This window comes from Centrocercus urophasianus, unplaced genomic scaffold (genome assembly GCF_019232065.1).
Source record: "Centrocercus urophasianus isolate 14NV4802_14NV808 unplaced genomic scaffold, USGS_Curo_1.0 seq_10, whole genome shotgun sequence".
Classification (NCBI taxonomy): domain Eukaryota; kingdom Metazoa; phylum Chordata; class Aves; order Galliformes; family Phasianidae; genus Centrocercus; species Centrocercus urophasianus.
Window position 1 is genome coordinate 44,811,632 of NW_024884142.1, and position 27,349 is coordinate 44,838,980.

Here is a 27,349-nt window from a genome sequence, read left to right on the forward strand (position 1 = left end):
AATACTTTGTGTAAGATTTCAGATTTTCCCTAAAAAGTAGCATAAAAAGTGATTATGACAGGTCCACTGCCTGGTGGTTTATACTTAGTCTCCATGAGTGACTCCCACTCAGCTCATTACTGAAGTGCAGATAGAGACACAGCGCGTCTTACTGGACACGAGAGAGGCCTATACCCAGCTCTCCTCCATCACCACTTAAAATCCTCATTTGGCTGTTGTGGACTTGTCTTAAACTTTTCCCGTATTCCTGCTAGGTCTCTGTTCACAGATGCACTTTTGGACCCAAGGTCTTCTGCCTACTCCATACCATGTATGGCAGACTCAGCCATGTGGGTCTGCATAACAGTGCTTCATGGCCAAAGCTAACTAAACTTCCTCAATATGAGCAGCTGTGTTGTGCTTGTGTAATGCAAAAACTGGACAAAGTTACACCTGTTTCTTGAGAAAACTCCTAGACTTGGAGCCTGTCTACAGCTCTGCTTTTCTGTTTCTCTCCCACAAATTTCTCTCCTTCTTCATCTTTGCCTGCAACATTTTCCCTGTTCAGCTCCCCTTTACTGGTGATACATCCTCTGCTGCCATTACTCTACTGCTTTGATGTATTCATGTTCTTCTACCCGTTTATTCTTAATTCCTTTCTTACTTCTATTTATTTTGGATTTAGCTAAATCCATCACTTGCATCTGACTGATGGAGGATGAGAAGGTTGTGTTTCAAATGACTCCTTTCCTCCTTAAAAGGATGGTGTTTTACAGAACTCAGCATGAGAGTTTTGATGCTGTCTAGAAATTTCCATAGAACATGTTCTGTATCATCTCATTACTGCTCAAATATTTGTTGGTTATTATTAACAAATTTGATTATGGTGGGTCAAATTGTATGTGAAATATACAGTGTTCCTTTTCTCTCATTCCTCCAAATAGCTATTTGTGCCAGTCATGTACTGCACTGTGAGCCAACAACAGTCCCAGAACTGCCAAAAATGCAGTTCAAGCTGAAGTCTCCCATATTTTTGGTCTTTCCACTTGCTCCCCAGCCAACATCCTCAGCTTCCCTTTGAATCCCTTGCCCCCATGACATGCTTAGGTCTATGCAGTGTCCTGCTGCCTGTCCACAGCCCCTTCCCCAGCAGCAGGCTCCATAAGTAGGACAGGGCTTTCCAATTTGCTTTGTGTGGTTGTTGACAATCCGCTCTTTTAAATGGTGGGAACCACTGGTGGAGGAGGAGGGACAGCCATGTGCTCAGTGCACCCACTGTGGGAGCAGTGCTGAAAGGAGCAGAAGAACAAAAGGGAGCAGAGATGTTTTGGAATGGATGAGGTAAAAAAAGTTCGGAACACAGATGCAGGAAGACCAAGGTTCCCAATTACTGTGAGTTGTGTGCTGTCCTGCTCCAGTAGGAGCCTTCCTCTAAAGCTGGTCAGTACATCTGCACAGCTCACACTTCTCAGACCTGCAGCTTTCCAGGCTTGACTAAAGCAGATAGCCATCAGAACACCTTTTGTGGCTGATGGCAGACGGTGACCAAGACAAACTTTGCAGCAGCTCTCCAGCTGTGGATGCCAGATGGTGCTTCTTGAACAAAAACAAAGTCAACTTTTTGTTGGCTCAGCGGGCTTCCATCAGCTCAGCTGCTACCACAAAAGCAGGAAGGTGATATCACAACAACTCATTCATTTCACACTATATGTTTCACAGAAGCTTTATTAGTACATTTTTAATGGAGATGCACAAAGACTTGTGCCTAAGAATAACTTTGTGGACACATGAACAAACTTTTCCTCACATACCTCAGATCTCAGAGAGAGTGGTGAGGTGCTGGAACAGGCTGCCCAGAGAGGTTGTGGATGCCCCGTCCCTGGAGGTGTTCAAGGCCAGATTGGATGGGGCCTGAGCAGCCTGGTTTAGTGTTAAATGTGGAGGTTGGTGGCCCTGCCTGTGGCAGGGGGGTTGGAGATTCATAATCCTTGAGGTCCCTTCCAACCCTGGCCATCCTGTGATTCTGTGATTCTGTGATTCTGTGATCTGCTGGTATGACAGGAGGGTCAGACAACGTGTCTGATGGCAGCTCTTTTGGCTTGTTTTTGCCCTACACTGATGTGTTCCTGTGAAATCCAATCAGTGATAAACCCCGGGGGTTGAACTACTAGCATTTTACATCCTCCCATGCATGCAAACAGAGATGCACCTGTTCTTATCTCGTAGGCTATGGTAGCAAGAGACAAGGGACACTGTGTCCATCTGTCCATCACAGATGAAGGTGGGGAGGACTCCAAGACAATGCAGCGATTAAAGGAACTTCTCCCAAGAAGTTAAGAGAGTGCCTTAACAGTTAAGAGAAACACATCCAAAGTAAGTTCAGCCTTTTGGCTGATATTTTGCTACAACATGTATGATGGAAATCAGCATTTTACTTTCTTCAATAAACACCACAGTGTAAAAGCATTGTTCAGAGTTTTATGCTATTACTGTCTGGAGTGTTGGTTTTTATGGTGCCATATGCATTTGTGGTATGGACAAGTTACAGTTGCTGTGGGAATGTTAGTAATGAAATTTTTGAGTTCTCAGTGCTCAAAAATCTCAACTGAGTTATAAAAGAGGCTTGTTTGCATTTCATTTCCTTAGTTAAACACAGAAAAATAATTCCCACAATCTTTTGTGGCAAAATCTGCCGAACTAACACCCCTTCATGGTAAAGATCTGCTTGACTTTTTTTCCCCAACATATATCTCATGTGTAACTCTTTCCTACAATGATAGCAAAATCATTTTGAGTAGGTCTGGGGAAATTCAGAGCCCTTCTGCCACTGTTATCTTCCCATTGTTTCAACGTAAGTCCTGGAAATGTAAAATTGTGTTTAGGGTACAGAGGGAGAGTCCTGAAACCTGGGATTTATTTCTGGTCTCAGACAACCTTGAGCTGCTCCCCTGATCTGTATGTTTTTGGTGTTGTTTCTTTTGTTTGTTTCTTTTGATTTGACAATCTGTCAAAAGAAACTTTTGCTGCCTATACATTCCCCTCTCCTCCACCCCCAGGTTTACTCAGTAAGGAGTTTAAAGTGCTATTGGAAACCTGGATGAAGTTGAGGTAGGAGATGGAAAACTCCAGGTTAGTGTTTTTTCTGTCAAGTCTGTTTGGGGAATTTCAAAGGAGATTCTTTTTCCCCTAGAAAGGTATCACAATGTTATGTTTTAAAGTGCTGGTTCCCCCAGCTTATGTCCTCTTCCTCTTTTCTACCAGTGTACATTGTCTGACATTCATCAGCATCCTCCTCTTGTTCAATGGGACAGCCCAATATCATATCCCCAGCATGTACATGAGTAAAAGGTTTTGTGTTGTTATCTGTGCGCTGAGATTGAGCACTATCTTATGAGTGTTTCTTCAATACTCATAACAGTAAATGGGAGGGAAGTTTTTGTTTTCACATCCCAGTGTTGTTTTGTTTCTCTGGGAAATGTCTTTGGAGAAGATTTTTGGAAAGTTTCTGATACTTTCAGTTCAGATCTTCCCTCCTCAATTAAAATTAGCTCTTAATTTCCATTATTAATCTCTGTTTGTCAGGAAAGGAATAAGATACAGGGTCGGAAGACCTAAAGGCAGCCATATATCTCCAAGAAAATAGTTCATTTTTTCCTTAACAAGGGAATAGTTGCTGTAGCAGAAGATGACCACAATATAACTGGGGTAGCTTTTTCAAGTTAGTCTGCCTTCCCTCTGGACCTCCTTCCACAAAGCAGATGACAACAACAAAAGACTTAACTGCAGGCAATGTCCCATTTAGAAAGGCACTTTGAGGATCTCTCTGTATTTGAAAGCAACCTCAATAGGAACTGTAGGCTAAAGTGTGCCTAATAAACTGTATGTTAGAGGCTAGGTACACATATGGCAGGAGTGCCTTTGCAGCAAAACCAAGGTATTTGTAGAGCTTGCAATCACAACAAAAAATGTTATTATGAACTCAGAAAAGACAAAAGGTTGTGTTCTTGCTTCAGACACATTTCTAGATTGCATGTACAAAATGCATAATCACACTGCTGCTTTCCAGTCTATTAAAACTGCAGTCAGGCCAGATCACTATAATACAAAGTGCATGTGAAGAGGTGGGATGGGCACCTAATATTCAAGATATAGGCATATGTATAGGAAAAGACAGAAAATATATGAGGATTGATAAGAGATGGAGGGAAAAGGGCATAGTCTGAAGTTAGCTGAGGAAGTGAAACAGATTAAAACAGGAAAAGACAAAGCAATCAAAGAAGAAAAGAAAGTATAAACAGCAGAGATTCAGAATAATGGATAAGACAACTTATAATAAAATTGATTAATGAATTGCATGGCCATTATCAGTGACCAAAAATGGATGATATTGAGCACAGGAGTCTCCAATCTGCACTCCTTTACGAATCCTGGCATTTCAGAAACCTGAATGTATTGAGGAGATTGGATGGGAAACTGTGGATAACAGGTATCTCCACTACTCCAGGTCTATCTACCCCAAAGTATGTGCATTAATCACCAATCTTAGAATCAGGAAATAATGTGGTTTTATGAGAAGGAAGAGGCGGGGCTTGTGTGTGAATGAAGGGTTTGGATAGAGCAGTCTATGAAGTAAGAAGAGATGGTCAAATGTGGGTAAAAAGATGATGGAAATACTTCATCCTTCATCATCATCTTCCTACTCATACATCCCATAGCACTCTACAGAGATGTAATTGCTGACTACAGAACCAATATGAAGTTGATTTAAGTAAAGAATATATATTCAGTTGACATTTGTTCTACTCCCAATTAAAAGAGTACTTAAATTTTATATCCTGGGACTAATTCTTAACATCATTGACAATATCTATGTTTATTTAAATATACATCTTCATATATATCTTGTTTTTTCATTTGCTGAAAATAGAGTGATCAAAAAGGGAGAGAGATGATTGTTTCAGGTTATGTAACCAGGACTGGTTTCTGAAAATGTCAGCAACTTGCTTTATATATAAATCTGCATTTGAGAAAAATCAACACAGTCTAAACAAGAAAAAGAGAGAATAATAAATTCTGATTGAATTACACTATGAATAGCATTGATTAAATGGAAAAGGACAGTGTGTCCCATTTCTCTGCTCCTAGCTCTTGAAGAATTCTTGTTTCCCAACTGTGAATCAGTTGTTATTCTAATTATTCCCAACACAAGTCTTATCCTGGACAATGTTAACCTTTCAGTTCAGAGAATACTAATTCTCTGTTTCAAATGTCATCTGAATTCCAAAATTTCTAACTTTTCAAGGTTCCAATTACTTCTGTCCTAGTGGACTAACTTCATAAATGAGACTTACATGCTTAATTACAACAGTGAAATTTTCTTCAGTCATGAAGATCCTTAACTGGTATAGCTTTGGAAGTGTGGTGACAGCTCTGCCAGTCATGGATCTGACCCATACAGTCCCAGCGGCTTACAAATTCTCTGCAAAGTCACTGTCAACTGTGTTGCCTTAATACCTTGCAGAATGGTTTAGCAGCTGGGAAGAATGAGATTTCAACTGACTTTATCATCTACTTTTTTGGCTGGTTTTCTTTGATTCCTGAAAAATCTCAGAATAAATCACTAAAATGCTGTTACATTTGAAGACGGGGCATAAATAAAGCTTTTATCCAATCCCACCCTCTCCCTCGAATTTAATGATTCATATAAAATGAAACAACATCCAAACCACCCCCAACTTGTTTTTGTTTCTGCAAAACCAAAACCTGAGTGATGAGGTTTTGCAAAATTCAAAACCCAAACCACTCCGGTTTGTCCATTATAGACATGAGACTAAACTCAGAAACTTTTATCTGGGCTCTCCATCCCCTCTGGACTTCGGTGGTTTGGCTAAAAATGGAACCTAGATTTAAACCATTCCTGATTTGGGTTGTGCAAATCATAACTTGACTAATGTAGTTCTTCAAAACCAAAACCATAACACGGCCTTCTTGTTCCATCCCTAATTAAATTAAATACTTTTTGTCCAGAGCATTATGGAGACCAAAATGTACAGACGAATATTATCAGCACAACACAACCTTTTATTTTATTCATTCCCAAAGGGTCTGATCCTGAAATCACAAAACCTTCTCTCCTCATCAGACCATACTTGTGGGCATTTGAAGACAGACTTCTTCTTTGAAGAGGGCTGTTGCTGCTTTCATTTAAAATATGGGAACTTTCATGGAGGTTCATTGAATCCAAATGTACCATTTAACACTTGTATTTTCTGGGTACTTTGTTATTCCATGTACTTACAGGTTATCAGATGTCTCCTATTGCAGGAGGAGCTGAAGAACAGAATTGTCCATGACACTCAAACATCAAGAAGTCTGGTTCTATAAAAACAAGGCTCCTTGTATGGCATTTTCTGGCATCTCTGATAGACTCTATCATTTTCTTGCTTTTCTTAAGAGGGTGATTCCCTGAATAAAAGCATCTGATACAGTTCCTAGAGTAGTCTATCTAACCTTCTTGTGCAAGGGTATAGCAAGTTCTCTAAGGACTTTCTGCAAAGCTTGGTATACACTACATTTCTGCTTGTGATGGATGCCTGCTTTCTTAGCTTTGGCACAGTTCCTCCCCTCCTTTGCTGCCACAAACAGGGTCCAAAGGCAGCACATTCTGACCTCCCAACTGTCTGTAGACTACTTTGAAAAGAAAAACAGTTCTGCTGGCAGTAAAATTTAAGGCAGTATCATGCACTTTGCCTCTTCAGCATAATGTTTTAGGGGGCCTGCAAATAGAGACATGCCTGAAAACCACCATCAGCATTCACAGACAGCTCTCCTGGAGATCTGGGAAGGGAGATCAGTGCCTCTCAGAAGCCAGCTCCACCCTGGCTCTCTATGGAGAGCTCTCTCCCGCCTGAGGACCTGCTGTTTTCCCAGTAGCTATGCTAGCAGACTAGTAATCCTTTTGTTAGGTTTGTGGGACGCTTGCATGCTAAATTTAACCTAATGCTTCATTTCATTTATTTAGCTGCATCCCATTTTCTGATGTTTTTCTTGTTTGCTACAGATAAACTGTTGATACTTATGTTTTTCTGCTGCCAGCAACCTCTGCTGATTTTTTTTTTTTTTAATTCATATATAGATTTCAGTGGACCATTCTGAAGGCATAATGCAAAGGAAAGCTTTTTGAAAACAACATTCACAGAATAATAAACTCCACTCTTTACATAGTAAAACGTTTGACCTATCAATAATATTTTTCCCCCTTTACTCCGAGTGCTAAGACCTGTATCATTTCTGTGCAACTACAAGTTGTTTGGAGGAGAAACAGCCCCAGAACTGGAGCAAGCTGCACACTTAACCAGATAGCTGGCACAATTACAGTTATACCACAAGTCAGCTTAGACTAAGACATTAAATGAAACTCAAAGCCCAGTGTCTTTTTTGCCTTGAGCAATGACTTTTATCCAGTATGTTCTCTTAAAAAGAAACAGGCTAAAAGCAAAGGACAAAAAAGTACTCCTAAAGTTAAACAATGAAACCCAAGCCAGCAGTGCCTCCTTACACTGCCTGTGTGCTCCAGAGAAGAGATGTTGTGGGTTTGTTTGCTCTTCTCATCCACAGTTCAGGACAGGAGGAAAAAGGAGAATTTTGTTTCATGAGAAGAGAGAAGGATCGTCTTATTTCTCCTGTTCAAAGTTAGGAAGGAAGAGGCAGTCAAGTCAGGAGTAGGGGAATGGAGGGAGATCATAAGAGAGAGTTGTGCCTTCCCTTTGACATTATGGACTCCCTTCAGAAAATCTCACCACTTACTTGTTAAAACAGATAAAATTTCTTTCCTTTGCCTTGAATCTTCCAATTGACCCAGACCATCTCTTTCCCAGACTTCCTTTAGTATAACCAAAATACATTGCTCTGCAGTGCTCCCACCTGTTGGTCGGTTTGCAGAGCTGGGGTGGAAGAGTAAATGTGCATGCCTTATGTCTGGGTCTCTGCAGTACTGCACATCTGGGTAATATTAAACAAAGCTGGGGTGGGAAGTTCCAGTATAACAAATCATATGAGCCATAAGAGCTCAGCTTAGCTTCTATGCATGTGTTTTCAAATCTAATTTGAAGCAAACCTTTTCAGACTCATACTTCAGTGATCTTTTGCCTTGTCTAGAAATTATGTAACTCCATTGCTTTTCATACTTAGGACCATGCTATTACTTGGCCTACCCTATTCAGGCTCCCAAAGCAAAACTATGGTTAGCAATTCAGATATTTCCCAAACAGAACAACTACCATTGTACAAGTTTTTGTCAGGACTAAGTTTTTGTCAGTTGCTAAAAATTTGCCCTGGTGCAGAGCCAGACCCAGCCCTAAAAGCTTACGGAAGAAGAAAAACCCTTGTATGGGCCTTTGCAAGTCCCCTTTGGTTGTGGTTACTTAGAACAGGCTGGGGAATATTTTTCACTCCAGTGGCCTCCATTTCTTATTAATATCAAACTAAGCTCCAAGGGAGACCCTGTGAATGTGACCTGCAGGAAGGGTTGCATGCCCTCCCTACCCCCGTTCTCTTGGTGTTGCATGTAGATATGATCAGTGAAGAGAGAAATGAAGCATCACTTACAAGGCCACGGGGAAGAGGACAACTGTCCTGAGGGTCCAGAGAGGAGTAGCTTTAGAGTTTGGATGTTGATTTTTTTCCAGTGAGAAAGGGTTAAAAAAAAGGAGGTAGTAAGAAGATACTTGTGAGAAAACTCCCCTCTGAAGACAGCAGCTTTGGAAGTATTTTCAAGACATCCAGTCTTCAGGTCTGCTTACTGCATTTGATTGAGTTGCACTGTAGAGCTGCGGTCCCAAAAGATGTTAAAGCGTTCCTTCTGAGAAGGGTTAGCCTTCCTCTCTGCCATGAAAAACAGGTTTCCCAAAATCACATGTAGAACATTTGAGGCAGAACTGGCTTGAGCTATAAAGTTAATAGCATGTCCATAAATAAATGAATTATCATCAAACTTTCTGGTGGATCTCTTAAAATATTTATTTTTTAGGGGCAAGTTGGGTAATAGGTTTTCCTCAAGTCTTCAAGTTTTAGTGGGCAACAAAGAATGCAGAGTGGAAGCTGCTTACCAGATGTTCCACAGCCTGGAGAGATAAAAGGAGATTGTTTTTACAAGTAAAAACAGTGGCATGGTAGCTTACATGGCGTAAAATACATATTTTTATTAAGTCATTGTGCAGTTGGAAAAATAATTTTCCCTATTTCCCGGTAATAATCTGCCTCAGCTATTTATTATTATTATTATTGTTATTATGCTATTTCTGACTACTTCTTTATAACTATACAGCTCTGGCAAACATTAAGATTTATTTTTTTTAATTTACAAAAACCTTTTTGATTTTATTGCTTTAGTAATTCAAAATGGTATAATCTTTTGAAACTTAAGACACATCTAACAAAGCTAAACTCATTAATAGAGAGAAAAATACCCTAACACTTTCAAGTTAATAAAAAGATTGGGAAATTGCTTACTGCAGAAGACATACCCAGAGACAACAGAGGATTCAGTTCTGAACTACTGTAAACGATCCTGACTATGCACTTTACTAATGGGGTTGTAAAGTTGACTGTAATTTTTTGAGTCAAATAATTCGGACAATTTGAGTGAAAGTCTTTACATCAGCAGAACAGCAAGATTGTAGACTCTTCTCATAGGATGTACCATCTTCTAAAAAATGTTCCATCCTTTTTCACCTGAAGTAAAAGCTTTGAAATCTTGTCTAGTTTTTAGACGGCAAATATGGAAAACTGAAAAAGCAGAGAAAATGCTTTTTCATTTCATTGGTGGCAGATTAGAGCTCCTATTTTCTCCTGTCTCCAATTATCCACAAGTTTTTTTTCTTTTTGAGTTTATAGGTTCAGCTTGGTTGTGTGCGCTTCTATGTGTGCTGTTAGTCCCTTTATAGCTTTTTGCTACTAAAAAAACAAAAAACACCAAAAACCCTAGAGAAGAGTTACAATATCTAATTTTTCTGTCACTTCTCCACCACTCATTGACTCATTGGATGAATATTTTTCAACAACCTTACATAATCAGGATTCCTAAACTTATCTCTATTCAAAGAGGTTCTCTCCTACAATAGCTTTTCAAAATTGCAGGTGACAACGGAGTGAAGAAGGATGTGAAATCTTTGCCATCATCCTGCAGAGGATGGATGAGGGGACCCTGAGCACACATAAAGTGGTAAGATTTTGCATTATGTCATCTTTAACAATTCAGATAAGCTATTTTCTTTTATTATGTACTGGACTCTGGTGATAGAAGCCATAGTTAGATGAATTGATTTGCAGTGACTTACATGCTTTTGTCTGCAAGATACAGCTTGTTTACAGAGTTGAAACTGAATATGGCAGAATGATGCCTGAGCACTTCTGAAAATTCTTTGCTGTTTTGATTGTGATCAGGAGTAAAAGCACAGGTCTTGTGATGCTATTAAAAATCCTGGTCTGCATGAATTCTCAGAAAACAGGTGGTAAAAACCACTTCCCAAAGATCTGTAATCTCATACATTGAATATGGTGGCTTGGATAGGACTAGCTTTGAGAATTAAACAAAGCTGAATCTGAAAAGTGGCCTGTTGCTGATTCTGTGAATGTAAGTGATATTAAAAGTAGCAGGTCTTTGTAGGCTTCATTACATCTAACAAAAATTATTGAAATGCCTGAGTCAGAAAAGTTACTCTGATTTGAACATGGCACAGTGTAGTGGAAATGCAAAGTCAGGGCTTGAAGCAGTGACTGAGCACCTGGTGGGAAGGCAGGGCCAACCTAGGGAAGCTCAGGTGCACGAATGTACCTGAGCATCCAGAAGGGGTGGAGATAGATCTACCCCTTCCCAGACCTCACTTAAGGGTTGGTAGTGGAGGCAGGAGCTTCTTGCTGGAGATCCCTGCCTACCTGAAGCCTCCTGGAGGTAAGCAATTTTTCTTCATTTCTGTACGTATGGCTGCTTTATTTGGGCTTGTCCTCTTTTGCTGTAGCCTAGGGCTTTGCCACCCTGCTATTGTTATTGTACTCTCCATCACGTTATCATGTTGTGCAGATACATTTATTTTTTTAGGTGAGAAAGTTTTATGTGTGATTTATGCTAATTTAAGGTAGCAGGCAAGGTAATTCATTTTAATGTTTGATGGAACCATTTTAAGAGCACTGTTAAATTTAAGACCCATGAATTTGAAAATTAAAGCTCTAACTTCTGAACTCAAACTTGTGGGCCTATACTTTGCAGTTCTGACAATGCTTAATTTGTGGCATTCAGGGCTTAGTGTTTTCTTTCATTTTTAAAATCCTAAGTGGTCTCAGCAATTAGTGTGAGTGAAAATATATATTACTTATGAAGATCACAGAATTATATAATCTTTTTAAGATTGAATAGCCAAAACATAAGATGCTTATAGGGATACTTCTTCCTTTTTCCCTGCTGTTTAAGGAATAGTAGGTAACTTAAAGATCTCAGTACTTAAAGCAAACAAACAAACAAACAAAATCATGGAAGAAAAGTGTAGTTCCTTCCAAGAAAACTTGAGACTAGGAGGGAGGATTTCATTCGGTGGGGAAAAAAAGTCATCTTGTTGAAAGGTAAATTCATGTGTATTTTCCACAGTTGTTTAAACAGGAGCCAAAGAAACATTAACAAATAGTAGAAGATTAAATTAAAAAGATTAGGGGCATTTTTAACATAAATACCAATCTGAGTGTTATTTTATATTTCAGAAAACAGTTAAGCATTAAAAGAATTCTTTGCAGTTTGAGATATCTATGAATAGCATTACTTCTAGTCCCTGACGTTCTGTGATTAGGAAATACATATTGGATTTGAAATTGCGTGTTGAATGATTTGAGGGTGAGATAGTTTGTTGACACGTGATTCACTAGGAGCATCGTGTTTAGAAGCCTTTTATTCTTCAGTTGTTGGTTTTCCTAGAGCATGGCACAATCAGCTCTGTGCAGAGTCATGTGAATAGTGTCCTATGTACAGCAGTAAGTTCCATAGTAGTAATAGTTGACATGTGGTGTAATGCGTGTTTTATTTTCATTATTTTTCTGACTGTTCCTTTGAAATAAGCCCTTTATTTCTGCTTCTTCAGATAAATAAAATCTCCTGTGAAAGACAGATCCACTTTGCACTAGGAATTGAGTGAGGAAAGTCCCAATATGCAGAACAGTGCTCTTTACTATGTAAACAACTCCCAGTAGCTTTGAGCTAAAAGTCTTGCCTCTTTGAATGCCCTTCTGCCAAAAACATTTAGGAGATTGTGTTTGGGTCTGAGCCTGGATTGAAGGTTCACTCGGAGAGAGGCCCGAACAGAGGATGTTAGAGCTCCAGCATCTTCCTCTACAAGGGCAAGATTTAGGTAATACATTTCATGCTCTGTTGGAGGGATGACTGTGTCCTGTTTCTCAGATGGTACACCATTGTTCTGAGAGGTCTGCAGTCACTGAAGCATCAATGCACTGCTTTTCTTGATGTTTATCTATTGACCTATAGACAGTCTTAAGAAAATGTTCTTCACCAGAGTGTAGTCAGATGCTGGAAGGGAATTCTCAGTGCAGTGATTATGGCCCTGAGCTGATGGAGTTCTAGAAGCATTTAGACAATGCTCTTAGACATAGTGGTTAATTTTGGTGGTCCTGTGGAGCCAGGAGTTGGGCTTGACTCCCTTCACACTTTCAGCTTAGGATATTTTATGATTCTATGATTCTGAGACCAGTCTAGAGCATATTTGTTTTTTTGGATAGAGGGGCCTCTGCTTTAGACTGAACTCATCCTTTGCAGACCTTTCCACAAGGCCCTATTCTTTGTTGCTCAAGTTCATTCAAGCTTCTTGTGGTATAACAAGTATTTTCCTTGTCCTTCCCATGAGGCTGTGTCTGGAACATGCTGAAATAACATCCTGAGAAAATGTCTCTACAGTTAATGTTTCCAGTGTTTTCTACTGCCTTAGAACATCCAAAGGCCCTTCCCCAGCTGGAAACCTAAAGGCATGGTATTTTCTGTACGAGGATTAAGAAGGAAATTCCATATATTGTGAGAAATGCTACTTAATATATTAAAATGAGGTGGAATTTAGGCTTTGTGGGCTTAACATTGATTCAATGCCACAGCTTCTCAGCGGTTTTACTGCTGCACTGTATGCACAGACAAAGCTGTTGACTGAAGTCAACTTTAGTAGAGCAGGCAAAGCCAGCTTCTGCTTCTGTGCACTTCAGGTGCTGCTGAAGGTGGCCTCTTTGGTGTAAGCACCAAAGGGTAAATTCAATTTGTGTATCCTGCTAAAGTGAAGTAACCAGACATCTCAGACTCCCTGCTTGGCCAGAAAACCTGTGATTTTTTTAATAGCCATTAAAAATAAATTTATTTTTTGCTGTTCTTGGCTGATCTTCTCCTTTCATGCTGATTAACAGTGTTCTGATCTTTTACTGCTGCCTTTTAGTAGCATAACAGCCTTCCAAGATGGAAGAAGGCCATGCTATTCATCTAACTGGTATCTTATGTACACTGTAATAATTTTCCTTCCCTAGTTGCTGCTTCTGATAGTTTCTTCCTCCCATTCTACACATTTTATTTTAAATGTAGAGGTACTTAACTCTGCACAATGTTGGAACCTTTTCTTTCATTTTTAATTTACAGACTTGTGTTGCTGTTTGGTCTGCTTTTTGTCAGCAAATTGTGGACACTTGTTAGCAGTTGCAATTTCTTGACATTGGTAACTATTTCTCTTTTTATTCCAAATGAAATATTCTCTGATATGTGTTCTCGATTAGTTTGAAGCTCTTTTCTGTTAACAAGGAACAGCATGACTCAGGGAGTGGGTAATGGGATGTGAAAATCTTTGCCACTCTCTTATTTTAGTGTGTTTGGACTAAGGAAGTTAATAGAATATAACGGTATGAGAAGGATTTACGTCGGTTGTTGAGTTTGTGTATTTATTTATTTATGCATTTGTTTGCTCTATTTTGATTCTGAAAAGTGATTTTAATAGCTGTTAGAATGTGGCATTGCTAATGAAAATGAACAGACTGCTGTTGTGTTCTACAATAAAAGCAAATGTGTGTGGTAATGTTATTAGAGGAAAAACTCTGCATGTGTAATCAATATTTTCCTTTCCTATATTCTATTCATAGTGAAACAACACATTTTACAGTCAAAACAGTTGCATGTAGCTAGCAGTCTGTTTCAAATAAAATCAAATTTGTTCTTCCAAGTGGCACACTGTCAGACTTGTCAAAGATATGTGTAGCAGGCACATATACATGGATCCCTTTAATGTGCTTCTTTTTCTAATAAAAAACCCTTAGATGAACGGAAACTTTTGAAAATGAACTATAATCACAAAAATGCTTCAGCTTTTGCAGGTGAGTTAAGGAAATTCTACTTCACTGTATAAATCACTAAAAAAATGTCTTGGCTTGCAAAGCTTCTGAACCCTTCTCCATGCAGTATTGAAGGATTATGGTTATAATGGAAACAGATTGTTGATTATGATTATTAATTATGTTTGAGGCAACTCTTACAACTGTCCTGACTACACAGGGGAATAATTTGGTGGTAGTTATCTGAAGCTAGTGAGTTACTGCAACTGAAGGCATAGGGAAGTTTTATTTCAAAGTTGTTCTTGGTTTATAGTAAGAATATGTATTCTGTTTTTACTAAAAAGTTACATATTTTAAAATGCTTACAGAACATTTGCAGGGGCAAAAGCCTTGCTGTGCCAGGCAGTGCATATGCTCAAATGATGAAAGTAGTCTAATAGTCTTAGAGGTTGAAACAGACAGTGCAAAACATTGGAAATGTTCTACAGAGAGGGAATGGAAATCAGGATTCTTGAAAATGCTTCCTGCTTTGTGCACTTAAATCCCACTGAAATTTGTACAAGCTGAGCACCAAAATGTGTTGAGAATCTGGTTTGGGATGCAGGACAACTAACTTGTATTTTTTTGTTGCTTTCCGAGTGAATGAAAAAGGGAATGCATTGCATACTGCCTTTTGTTGACACCTTCCTAATGACTGGTCTGTGGGTATTTAGGAAATCTGGAGATGAGCAAAGGCTGTCTGAATGACAGTCTTTATCTGCTGCACTATTGTCTGTCCTCTCATTCTTTCACAAAATATTTCACGTGGATGTTATTTATGTAATTGCAGTCGCATTAATAGCTTTTTTTTATATGTACCTATAAAGCAATCATGCACATACAAAGATATGTTTTGACCCAGCTGGGTGATGGTGACACTGAGGAAGTATGAGTGCAGCAAGCAGAGGTCTTCGATCCTGAACAATTAGTTGGCTCTAATGCCACCACTGGAGCTCACAGGGGTACTTTTGATAGGTTTTCCAGTGCCCTGTTTGCAAGGATATTCCATTACTCTGAACCTAAATCAATTGTCATAATTAAGCAAAGTGAGGACTTGAATGATCCCTGAACCAGAAAACATTTTTTTTGTATATGAATGAGTTTTATTCATGCTGGATAAATCTCTCAGAGTCAAACTCATCGATGGTGAAAAGTAGTCAAGATGTTAGCAATGTACTTGAATCAGACCAAGCAATCATTAGCAACAGAACAGGAGGAAAAAAAGTTATACTCAGTATCTTCCTTTAAAAAAGAGTCCAATAGAAAAAATATTTCCATTTGCTTGAGCTGTTTTTTTTCCTATCCCACTGTCTTTGTCTTTCAGCTGCCAAGAGCAAAATGATGTGATTCATAGACTTTTTAATTGACATTGTACACAGCCAAATCCAGGAGCTTCTATTCCCTTTGAAGTTGGTGGCAAAATTCCCATTGACTTCAACAGAAGCAGGCTTGGTTTATCAATGGTAGGGAAAAATACAACATCAGCCTGGGTGATCTGCAGAAGGGTCACTTACATTTGTGGGACCATGCTTTGTGTTCATATCCTGTGGTGTCTTACCTTACTGGCTCCTGCATAGCTGCTGATCTTGAGGCTTCATCTGCCTCTTTTGAGAGGCCCAACTGATTTTATAGTTAATTTTCAATGTTTAGCCTAATTATTTTTTTTGTATCATTGTGGTAGGTTGTTCCAGCATGTTCTGTACCTTCTCAAATTAGGACTATTTCTCTTTATTTCCCCAATTCTGTGTGGAGTAAGATCTCTTCGTTGTTTGCTTTAAAGTTGACACTCAGTGTAGTACTTCTGATCATCTTCATTTAAATCCTCTATGATTTATGTACCCTTCTATGAATACTTAGCAGGTTTTCCTACCCTAAATGCACTGCTATGCAGAGCACTGGATATACAGCCAGGGCTGCAGTGCCAGATCCTGGGTGGTGCTGAGTTGCTTGGTTTGGTCCAGCAAAGCACTTAAGCACTGCCTCAGAAATAAAGTGAGTAATGCCAGAAGCAGAAGACAGTGTCACTCCTTACATGCTTTATTGCTGAGAGGAATTCAATAGACTTGTCAACCTCCAGCTAATAAATGGGAATGTAGCTGGCAGTACCAGGCTGTCAGACACATGTAGACCAGGACAACCAGGCCTGTCTAACAAAGCCTTCGCAATGTTGACACAGGGAGGATATTTTTTTGAGAGAGATGCATAGATGTATGTTTAAAACATATAGCTGGTGTTAATTATTTTGTGTATTCAAATGCCTGGCTGATCACTGAGCTTGCTTGAGCTATCAGTGATCGGTGAATGAGCAGTGTAGATGTGTTTTCATTTCTTCTGCCACTTTTGAAAGTTGTTGGATTGATTAGTGTCAGAGACTGAGGCTCTCTAACACAGTGGTTCTCAATCTCTTCCAGATTGTGACCCCAAGTCACAAAAATAAAGAGTTTCAAGATTCCTCTTCTCTGATCCTAATAAAAGAAGGGTATTTCTTGCACATGTGTGCATCCCTGCAGGCTCATCACATCCAGTAGACTGATTTTACTATTATTTACCTACTGAATGGATTAAACATCTGCAATGCTGCAAACATCTTTCATATCCACTTATAGTGGAGTTCTCTATGGCCTTAAAGCCAATCTATAGATCTGCCTTGCTGCATGCTTTTGTGCGTCCCAATTTGAAAGTGACCTCTCCTACTTACTATGCTATTTCAAAATCTTATCTTCTCTCTGGAATATGTGAATTGCCCATGCTATTTTGGAGTGAGTGAGGAGAGCTGGTTCATAAAAATAAAATAAAATCAGATGTTTTGTGATGTTCATGAAAATGGGTTGTCTGATCATAAAATTAATTTGTTTTTCATGAACAGCTAACTGCACATAAATTTTACATGATAAGAAATCCTTGAAATGTTGAATCCTTGAAATGAGGATGTTGTAATTCCTGTAAATATTGTTGCTACTGATCAGTTCAAGTGAAAATAATGAAGCTAGGACTGCCAAATCCTCAGTCCATGTACTTCTAGTTAACTGGGCAGCAGTGTGCTGTTGCAGCTCACTGCACTAAACATCTGAGTATATTTGCAGTGTAAGATGCATTGCAGAGTGGCAGACATTCTCAGTAATGTGTGAACTGCAAAAAGGATACTCTGTCTCCGAGGTGAAGAGTCTGCTGTAGGTCGACCGTATGTTCTTTTTCCCTGAAATGAGTTCATTTTATAAATGCATTTTTTGCTATTTTTGTCCATTTTATGAGTGCAATTTAGGCTATTTTGGTCAGAGCCTTTGCCATTCCATGTAGTCTGGTCTGCTGCCTCTTCCCACAATTTCGGTGTTTGAAGAAATTTTCCTTCAGGAAAGAAGGGGACTTTTCCTGCCATAGCCACAGAATGTAGCAGGGCACATTTGGGGCAGCTGCTCTGAAGTGAAAGAGTTTGGCACAGGAGAGGTCATAGAATCATAGAATGTTTTGGATTGTAAGAGACCTTTAAGAACATCTAGTTCTGACCCCCCTGCTATAACACCCACTAGACTCAGTTGTTCAAAGCCCCATCCAGCCTGGCCTTGAACACCTCCAGGGTCTGGGCATTCATGACCTCACCGGGCAGCTTGCTCCAGTATCTTACCACCCTCACAGTAAACAGTTTCTTCTTAGTAGTTAGTCTAAATCTAACCTCTTTCAGTTTAAAGCCATTTTCCCTTGTCTTATTGACATGTGCTCTTACACGAAGTCCCCCTCCAGCTTTCCTGTAGGCCCCATTCTGTTACTGGAAGGTTGCTCTGAAGTCTCCTCAGAGCCTTCTCTTCTTCAGGCTGAAAAGTTTCAGCTCTCTCAGTCTGTCTCTGCAAGGCAGGTACTCCACTCCTCTGGTCATCTTCATGGCTCTCCTCTGACAGCTCATTGTTCTTCTTCTATTGGGAACCCCAGAACTGGATGCGGTATTCCAGGTGGGATCTCACTAGAGCAGTGTAGGGGGAGTGATTCCACCCCTCTTGACCTGCTGGTCGTGTTCCTCTTGATGGTTAAACATGGTTAGTGTTTGGGCTGCCAGTGCACACTGCTGGCTCATGTTGAGTCTTACATCAACTGATACCCTCAGATCCTTCTCCTCAGGGTTGCACTTAAGCCACTCTCTACCTAATCTGTATTTGAGCTTGGGATTGCTCTGACTCAGATGCAGGACCTTGCATTTGGCCTCGTTGAATTTCATGAAGTTGTTACCTCTCGAGTCTGTTGAAGTTCCCATGGGTGGCATCCTTTGGTGTGTCAGCTGCACCACTCAGCTTGGTGTCATCTGCAAACTTGCTGAGGCTTCCCTCCATCCCACTGTCCATACTGTCTACTAAATCTACTATAAAGATTTTAAATATCGTAGGTCCCAGCACCAATCCCTGTGGGATATCATTTGTCACTGGTCTCCACTTCAATGTTGAGCTGTTGGCTGCAACTCTCTGAGTGTGACCATCCAGCCAATTCCTTATCCAGCAGGTAGTCCATCCATCAAATCCTTTTTCTCCAGTTTGATGACCGGGATGTCATGTGGGATAGTGTCAAATGCTTTGCATTAGTCCAAGTAGATGACATCAGTTGCTCTTCCTTTATCCACTGATGCTGTAACTTCATCATAAAAGGCCACCAAGTTTGTCAGGCGTGACTTGCCCTTGGTGAAGCCATGCTGGTAACCGTCAATCACTTTATTTTCCATGCGTCTTAGTAGGGCCTTTAGGACGATCTGCTCTATGTTCTTGCCAGGCACAGAGGTGAGACTAACTGGCCTGCAGTTTCCTGGATCTTCATTTTTCCTTTCTTGAGAAATGGGAGTTATGTTTCCCCTTTTCCAGTCAGCGGGAACTTCACCAGGCTATCATGACTTTTCAAACATGATGGATAGTGGCTTGGTAACTTCATTTGCTGGTTCCCTAAGAACCCATGTATAAATCTCATCAGGTCCTGTGGACTCGTGCACCTTTAGATTCTTTACATAATCTCGAACCTGATCTTCACTTACAGCGTGCAGATCTTCCTTCTCCCAGTTCTTACCTTTGCTTTCAGTAAAGTGGGTCTCTCCAGTCTTTACTCCTCCCACTACTTTTGAGACCTTGATGTATAAGGAGTAGCAGGAAGCATCGGGCTGCTGTACATAGAGATTCATGTTCATTCATGCCTCTCAGGGTAGTGAGTTTGAGGGGATAGTGTGCAGGGAAATTTTGTTCTCACTGGACAGTACAATAGGACCAGGGCCACGTTTCCTTCTCCTTGAGACCTAGTGGGCTCTTGGAGATAGCTTTGCCACATGGAGACAAGGCAGCGAGCTACAGTTTGTGGACTTCCTTTTCATAACCGTCCACTTCCCAAATGTCACTATAAGGTCAGTAGTGCTGTATTTGTGCTGGCACTTTATACTACTTGTGAAACTACATGGAGTTGCTCTAGGTGGTGATGGGACTCTGGATTTTTGTCATGTACTAACTTACACAAGTACAGTGAGGTAGGCATTGATCTCTTTTAGCCAGGCACACACTCTCTGAAACCAGTATTTCCACAAGCATCTGCTCTTCATGCTCTAAATAAATCTGGAGAGAGAGGAATATGTTTTTTTCCAACAAAAATGCCAAATCAATTTTCAATCAGCTGTACATTAAATTTACATTTGTCTTACTACACTGGGTATGAGATTTGTCTCTGGTATGCTTAAACATGCTGATAGATCTATGGAATCATAGTCTCATAGAATCACAAGGTTGGAAACGACCTATAAGATCATCTAGTCCAACAGTCTCCTCATCACCATTGCCACCACAAGCACTAAACCATATCACACAGCACATCATCCAGACACCTCTTGAACACTGCCAGGGATGGCGACTCCACCACCTCTCTGGGCAGCCATTCCAGTGCCTGACCACTCTCTGAGAGAAATAGTTCTTCCTTATGTCTAATCTAAACCTCATCTGATACAACTTGCAGCCATTGCCCCGTGTCCTGCTTGTTGCCTGGGAGAAGAGGCCAAATCCCTCTTCACCACAACCTCCCTTCAGGAAGCTGTAGAGTGCAATGAGGTCTCCCCTGGGCCTCCTCTTCTCCAGACTGAACAATCCCAGCTCCCTCAGGCGCTCCTCATAATACTTGATCTCCAGACTGCTCACCAGTTTTGTTGCCCTTCTCTGAACACGTTCCAGGGCCTCAACGTCTTTCCTGTAGTGAGGAGCCCAAAACTGAATGCAGTACTCAAGGTGTGGCCTCACCAGTGCTGAGTACAGAGGGATCACCTCCCTGCTCCTGCTGGCCACGCTATTTCTAATGCAGGCCAGGATGCCATTGGCCCTCTTGGCCACCTGGGCACACTGTCGGCTCATGTTCAGCTGAGCATCAACCAACACCCTCAGGTCCTTCTCTTCTTCACACTCATCCAGCAACTCATCCCCAAGCCTGTAATGCTGCATGAGGTTGTTGTGCCCAAAGTGCAGGATCCGACACTTGGCCTTGTTAAACCTCATCCCATTCAACTCAGCCCAGCGGTCCAGCCTGTCCAAATCCCTCTGCAGGGCCTCCCTGCCCTCAGGCTGATCGACACCACCTCCCAGCTTGGTATCATCTGCAAATTTACTGAGGGTACACTCAGTGCCCTCATCTAGGTCATCAATAAAGATATTGAACAGGATGGGCCCCAGTACCAAGCCCTGGGGGACACCACTTGAAACGGGTCGCCAGGTGGACTTTGCTCCATTCACCATGACCCGCTGGGCACAGATAGTTGACAGTAGCAAACCAGTGTATTAGATCAAGTGATGGGTAAAATGCAGTTTTGCCTGAAAAACGTCACAATGAATTTCCTTCCTTCCTCCAAATTTTTGAATGATACTATGTAATTGACATTTCCCACTGGACAATCTGTTCAGCTGAGATAGGTTTGATGAGAAAGAGAAGGATTGTGAGAGCTATGAGGAATGTTTCTTGTGTTTCATCTAAAATGATGCTCCAAGAAGTGAAGTAAACTCAGAAATTCAGATCTCACCAACGCCTGGTTTGCATCAGTAGAATCTAAAAGCATGTGGGAATCTGACTGGATCCTTACATTGTATCTGTGCATGTATGTCTTAACTTCTGGTATTACCTGAAAGATAACTAAGCTAGAAGATACTCCGGCCACACCTACATGTGTGCACAAAGTGACATTAAATGTGTTCTTTATTTGTTTAGCCTCCTCATCCTAATCGTTGCCAGTAGTATGAGCGATGCTGTCTTATGATCAAAAAGCTTATCTAATTTAAGTGTCAACCTTTTCTCCCAAGACTATAGGACACCTTTGGAAAATACTGGTTGAACCTCAGGATAAAGCAGAAACATATGTTGACTTCATCTGATTAACTAGAATGCACAAGTGGGAGAGAACAAGCTGGGGTTAGAACCCTGGTACAGGCATGCATTTCACTTTATTTTGTCACTGTATTGTGAATTAAAGAAAATTCTGAGCAGATCTGGGAGAAGGGTCTGGGCCTTTCAACCCTTCCTTCCACAATGTGTGCCCTAAGCACTAGCGCTTACAGTTCCATTCTTTGTTGCCTTTTCTCCATTTCCATAGCTCTTGTATGTCTGGCTGCATTGTGGTTCAGTTTCAAGAGGGAGAATGAGGAATGCTTTTGCCCAGCATACCCTATAATCTGGTGGTTAGAGCACTTTTAGGGAGTGAGTGGGCTTAATCCCTGTTAGGCTGATCAGTCCCTTTTGCTTTCTGCTTTAATCTTTTACTATCCAAAAGACAGAAACCAACAATAGTTCTGGTTGTCTTTAACTCTACATGTCTTTCCAAGAGACTTGTGCAGTGTTTAGGTAATATATTCATGCACCAAAATGTCTCTACAACAGAGCTTCATCTGCCCATCTCTGCAGAACATGCACTTGCAGATAAAAAGTGAATAAAGATAGAAACATCCAAAGAATATTAACATTGGAAAAGCAAATTAATCTGGGTTAAACAGAGGAAAAAGGTTTAGATAAGCATTTGTGCAAACCTACCTGTGCCTGTATGTAACATTTAGAAGAGTATTGATTATCACCTGGAAGAGCCTTGATCACCCACAGTGTTGCTCAGAATATTATGCTGTGTTCTAGTGCCTGGGAGCAGCTATCAATGTTTGGGTCCTTGAGGAATCCATGCAAGAATATTTTTGATTTAAAAGGAGGCAGAACATTCTTTGGAGACCAAGTTCTGTGCACTAGCACCCTCATAGGACTAGACATGTGGTTTTTTTGTGTGATTTCTGACTTCTAGTTCTTTGGTTACACTTCTCCTTGTCTGACTGTTGGCAGAGCTTTCTTAGAAAGTTTTTGTTGTCTTGGAGAGAAAAATTGCATGCTATGCAAAATTGAATGTTATATGTTATTTCAGTAAAAAAAAAAAAGCTGAATATTTTGACATATGATATGTTTCTGTAGTTACCATTTCACTAGTTAGATGAAAGAAGTGTTAATGTACTGTCCAGAAGTTTTTAACATCTTCCCTCACAGTGTTTAGAAAATTTATAGACGTCTTAGCTCAAATCACCTTCCTGTGTTACAGTGCATTTTAATTTCTACTGTCTTTGCAAAAATGCCTAGGGAGTAATGGAGAGTGTCCTGATTCAGTTATTAATCTTTACAGTTGGATATCCTCTGTAGCTAATAATATTGTAAAGCTGGTTTTAATTTTTCCAACCTTCCAATGTGGGACATTAAGATGCAATGATCTGCTGATAATTAGAGAAAGAGAGAACCATGTGGATATATGCTTCTATACCCTTGAGTTTCCTTCTTTTTTTTTTTATCCATCCTTCAGTACCTGCTTCTCCTCTTTGTTAGGAGTTGCACTGCATCTCATTTTTCATCTGCACTTCTGCCTGAAGTACAAGTACTCCTGCAGTGCAATACTATGCTGTTTCATAGTGAGGAAAATGTGTTAGATTTGTTGACTTGTAAACTGCTGCAATTTAACTGTTAATTAAAAAAAAAAAAAAAAAAGTGATCAGGGAAAGCAGAATAAAAGTTTTCAAAGCTTTTTGAGCATTGTTTGGAGAGCCTCAACATCAGCAATGGAAAGCAAGAAATATTTCCTATCATAAGTCTTTTTTCCAATTTCCAAAACATATATAATTATGGCCAATCCTATTTAAATTATACTTTGGAAAAAATTATTTAAATACTAGAAGATTCCACTGCATTAGGAAAAAAAAAAAACTTGTAGCAACATGGGAAAGGCTGTGTCTAGTTGCTTAGAAATGTGGTTAAAGTCCAAACTGACCCTAATGGAACAATTGGAAATCTGCTGTACTGGCTATGTGGTAGTGGCAAACAGCTGGTCAGGGACAGATGTACTGGAAGCTGGAGGAGTCAAGTAATGGTGGTATAAGCAGTGGCTAAACTAAAACATTCAGGACGCTGAAGTCAGCATCCTAACCTTTCTGGCACCTGTGGGAGGCTAGGAAGGCCCCATTTCACACCTGTTTGATCTCTGTAGAAAATCCGTAGGATTATTCTTTTTAACCTTTAAAATTTAGGAGAGCTGGATGGAAAATCATTTATTTCAAATGTTTCTTACTTTTTATTTCTTTAAGGGGTTTGCCATTTCTCCATTGTTACGTTCTGGAAATTCTCAATGCTTCTTTCATGTAATGCAGTATTAAGATTTTGAGCAGGTTGGGTGGTAGTACTTCTACTTGTAGGTTTAGAACAAATAGATGATCAGAAATATTCTTGTTACTCTTATAGCTGACCACAGAAATGAAGAGATTACCTCTGCAGTTACTTCCAGCCATACTGGTAGACATTTGGTGGATCCTAAGAACAAGTTGGTTTCAAAGTCAACTGATCTTTTGAGTCTCAGCAAGTCCCTACAGGACAGCCATGTGTTCAAAGACAAATGGAAACATCTTATTTATTTTTTTTTTCAGGAAGAGATGAGGCACAGCACGAGCTGCTGTTCAGGAGGCCAGTGCTCAAAAACATCACCAGAGGAGTAATCCTGGGTCAGCATTGCCTGCAATGTCTCAAATGGCATTTTGTACTTCTCTGTCCTGGAGCCTGATGTGTTGTCCTACTTTGCCAAGGCTTTGCATCTTCCCTGTTTACATATAAACTATGTCTTGATGAAGAGATGCAGAAAGTGGCCAGGGTGGAGAAGAGGAAAGATGAGGATGCTTACGTGCTTTCTTTTTCTCTCAGAGCAGAGATGAGCAGGTTAGAGAAGTTTGTATTATGTGGCTGTTCCCAGTTTTCTTCATGCTCTTCATTACTCAGACTTTTGCAGTGTTTGGGGATGTCTAATTATATTTACTGCATGGTCTGAACCTTTGTCTCTAAGTCTGGTCAGTGACAGCAGGAGATCACAGGCTGTTGAAATGTGGTGATCATGGGGTTTTCAGGTGAGACAACCTGTTCTCAGTGTACATAATCCTACTCACTGCATGCCTGCTGCAGCACATTTACAGAACAGAATAGTGTGGAGATGAACTACATTTGTATGATATATATGAGCTAAATTTGTGGTGGAGTCCTCTGCATTTGATGTGTTTTGATGGGAAACCAACACTGCTCCTCTACAGTGGTGCAGAAAGGCTCATTTGGAGTCATTCAGCCTTCGGTATAGTACCTTAAAACTCCTGGGTAGAACTTACTGATTTGGACTACTAGTAAGAGGCTAACTTTTGGTGCTGGGTTGGATAGGTGTTATAACAAGCATTAGGTACATGAATTCATTCTCTTCCTCCTCTTTATTTAAAGCTGTCAATATTTTATTTTTGGAAGGGGCACAAAAGAAGCAATGGTGAGGGGAAAGAGGAAACCACTCCCAGTGTTAAATCTTGTTTTGGATTGTAGAATAATGAGATGTATTGCCATTTCTCATTCTGTAGATTGATTGATTTATCAAGAAATGTTATGTTATTACAAACGTGGGACATGATTTGGATCTTATTTCTTGGGAGTTGCCTGGATGAGGAAGGAAAGTGGGATCTAGTTGTTATTTTTGCTCCTCTTCTCAGTCTTGGGAATGTGCATGTTCAAATAACTTCTCTGATTCCATTTGCGTAGCCTGCGAACCACTACCGTTTGCTCAAGTAGACCAAGGAGTTTTAGCACAAGAGAGCCCAGCCTGCACAATTACTCTGTCTTGTCAGGTAGTAGCTACATTTTAGACGGAAACCACAGCACAAAGAGGGATCTCAGGTTCCCTGCAGCGTATGCGAAGCAGTTTCATTTAAAACATCAGGTTTACCTTGGCAACACCACTCTTCAGTAGGGATTAGGACTACAAAAACCACTGAATCATACTGTGTGTTTCTATCTGTGTGCCAGGTCGCAAACATAAATTGTAATGTTGGCCCTTATTTGTCATCACATAACACTTTGGCATACTTTTTCGTTCCCCGAATGAGTGGAATGAGAAGGTTACTTGGAAAGTCATCTGTCTGAGAAACAATTATCAGGCAATCTTGAATTTCATCTGTGAAAGATAATGGAGTGAGAAGGGAATGGGATGTGTATGGTAGTCAATCAGACCAAGTTAAGATGGTCAGATGATGACCCAAAAGGCTGAAGTAGAAAAAGTTGGGGGAGTCAGACAGTGCTGTTTTTTAAACAAAAATGTGTAAACATGACCTCAAACAGACAAATTTGGATCTACATATGATCTCAAATTTCAAGCAGTTCTAAAATTTGGAGGGTATTTAGAGATGTGATTTTGGTTTGGCTTGTATCTGGTTTCAAGGAATTGCTTTTCTTTCCAAAGGCCTCTCAGATGCTGGAACAAAAGAAAAGACAGTTCTTAGGTGTGAGCTGTAGGATAAAGGAGAACAGCAAGCAACTATGTGGAGATTTTTGATTAATCTACAGATATAATTATCAATTATGACCTTGCAAATTATTTGAAGCTATCTTACTGCTCTGCACCTCTTCACAACTTAACAAGTCAGGGGCTGTTGTCCTTAGCCTTGCTTCTATTTCAACATCTGCAAGCTGCAGACAATTTGCCTTTGCTGTATTTTTAAGGTCTTCAACAGCCAAGCTTAGCCACCCTAGTGCTGTGTTAAAGAGGTACCTTTTGCACACTATTTATGTTTATTTCTAATATGTTAGGGTCATTATCCTTTCATCAGCTTTCAGAGAAACCTGTGAAGGAAACTTCGTAGTTCAAATTTATTTGATAAATATGTTCTTTCATACTATTATTATTTTTTGGTCAGGAGGTGTGTTACATTTTTCCACTGGCTGCAGTGTGGGATATTAGATGCTCTGAAAAGAAAATAAATGCTGAAATCTTTCTTCCTCTGACACTTCATTAATGCCAAGAGGGAAGCTGAGCAGTGTTGCTTTAATTATCAGGTTTTTGTTAAAATTAAAAAAAAAAAAGTCATTGGAAATACCTGATGCAGTTTTATTGAACTAAAGAAACACAAAAATTACATCCTGGAACAGAACATTGCCTCTAGCAAGACTAGTGCTTTAATACATTTGGCTGTACATGCCACACTTCACAGTTTTATTCTTGACTCTTAGTGGGGACTGACTTAGGCCTCAAAATGTAAGGACTGCATTTCCTGTATTAAATAATTCACCTGCTTTGTGCCTTGGCACCACTGTTTTCTTGTCTCCCACTGTAACCCTGTGTGGTGGCTTTCTCTTAGATTTATTAGGCATTTGTTGTTGGACTTCAACGTAAGACTTTTTTTTTTTTTGTAACTGGCCTGATTTTCATTCATTGGTTCTATCTAAACTGCTTTCTCTTTGCTCTTATGAAATAACAAAAATAAGTGTTTGGGCTCTGACAGGGTAAAGGACAGTGTGAATTTTGTTTCATTATGAGCATTCTAAAACAGAATTTCTCAGATGCACAGTGATGTACATCTGAATACAGGGTCTGAGGAGTTTCTTTAGCCATTGCCGTGACAGACACTGCTGGCATAAATATGAAGGCATTCCTCTTTCACATGCTTGGTGTACAACACCTTGC

At 40.1% G+C, this 27,349-nt stretch overlaps 1 long non-coding RNA gene across 2 annotated transcripts in view; it reads left to right on the forward strand.

The window, feature by feature from the left end:
* Window positions 1-27,349, forward strand: part of LOC122157378 — an 83,232-nt gene that overhangs the window by 19,254 nt on the left and 36,629 nt on the right. For both annotated transcript variants that reach the window (XR_006167896.1, XR_006167895.1), the window contains exon 2: window positions 10,117-10,201. This is a non-coding gene — a long non-coding RNA (uncharacterized LOC122157378). The remainder of the gene's footprint in view (window positions 1-10,116; window positions 10,202-27,349) is intronic.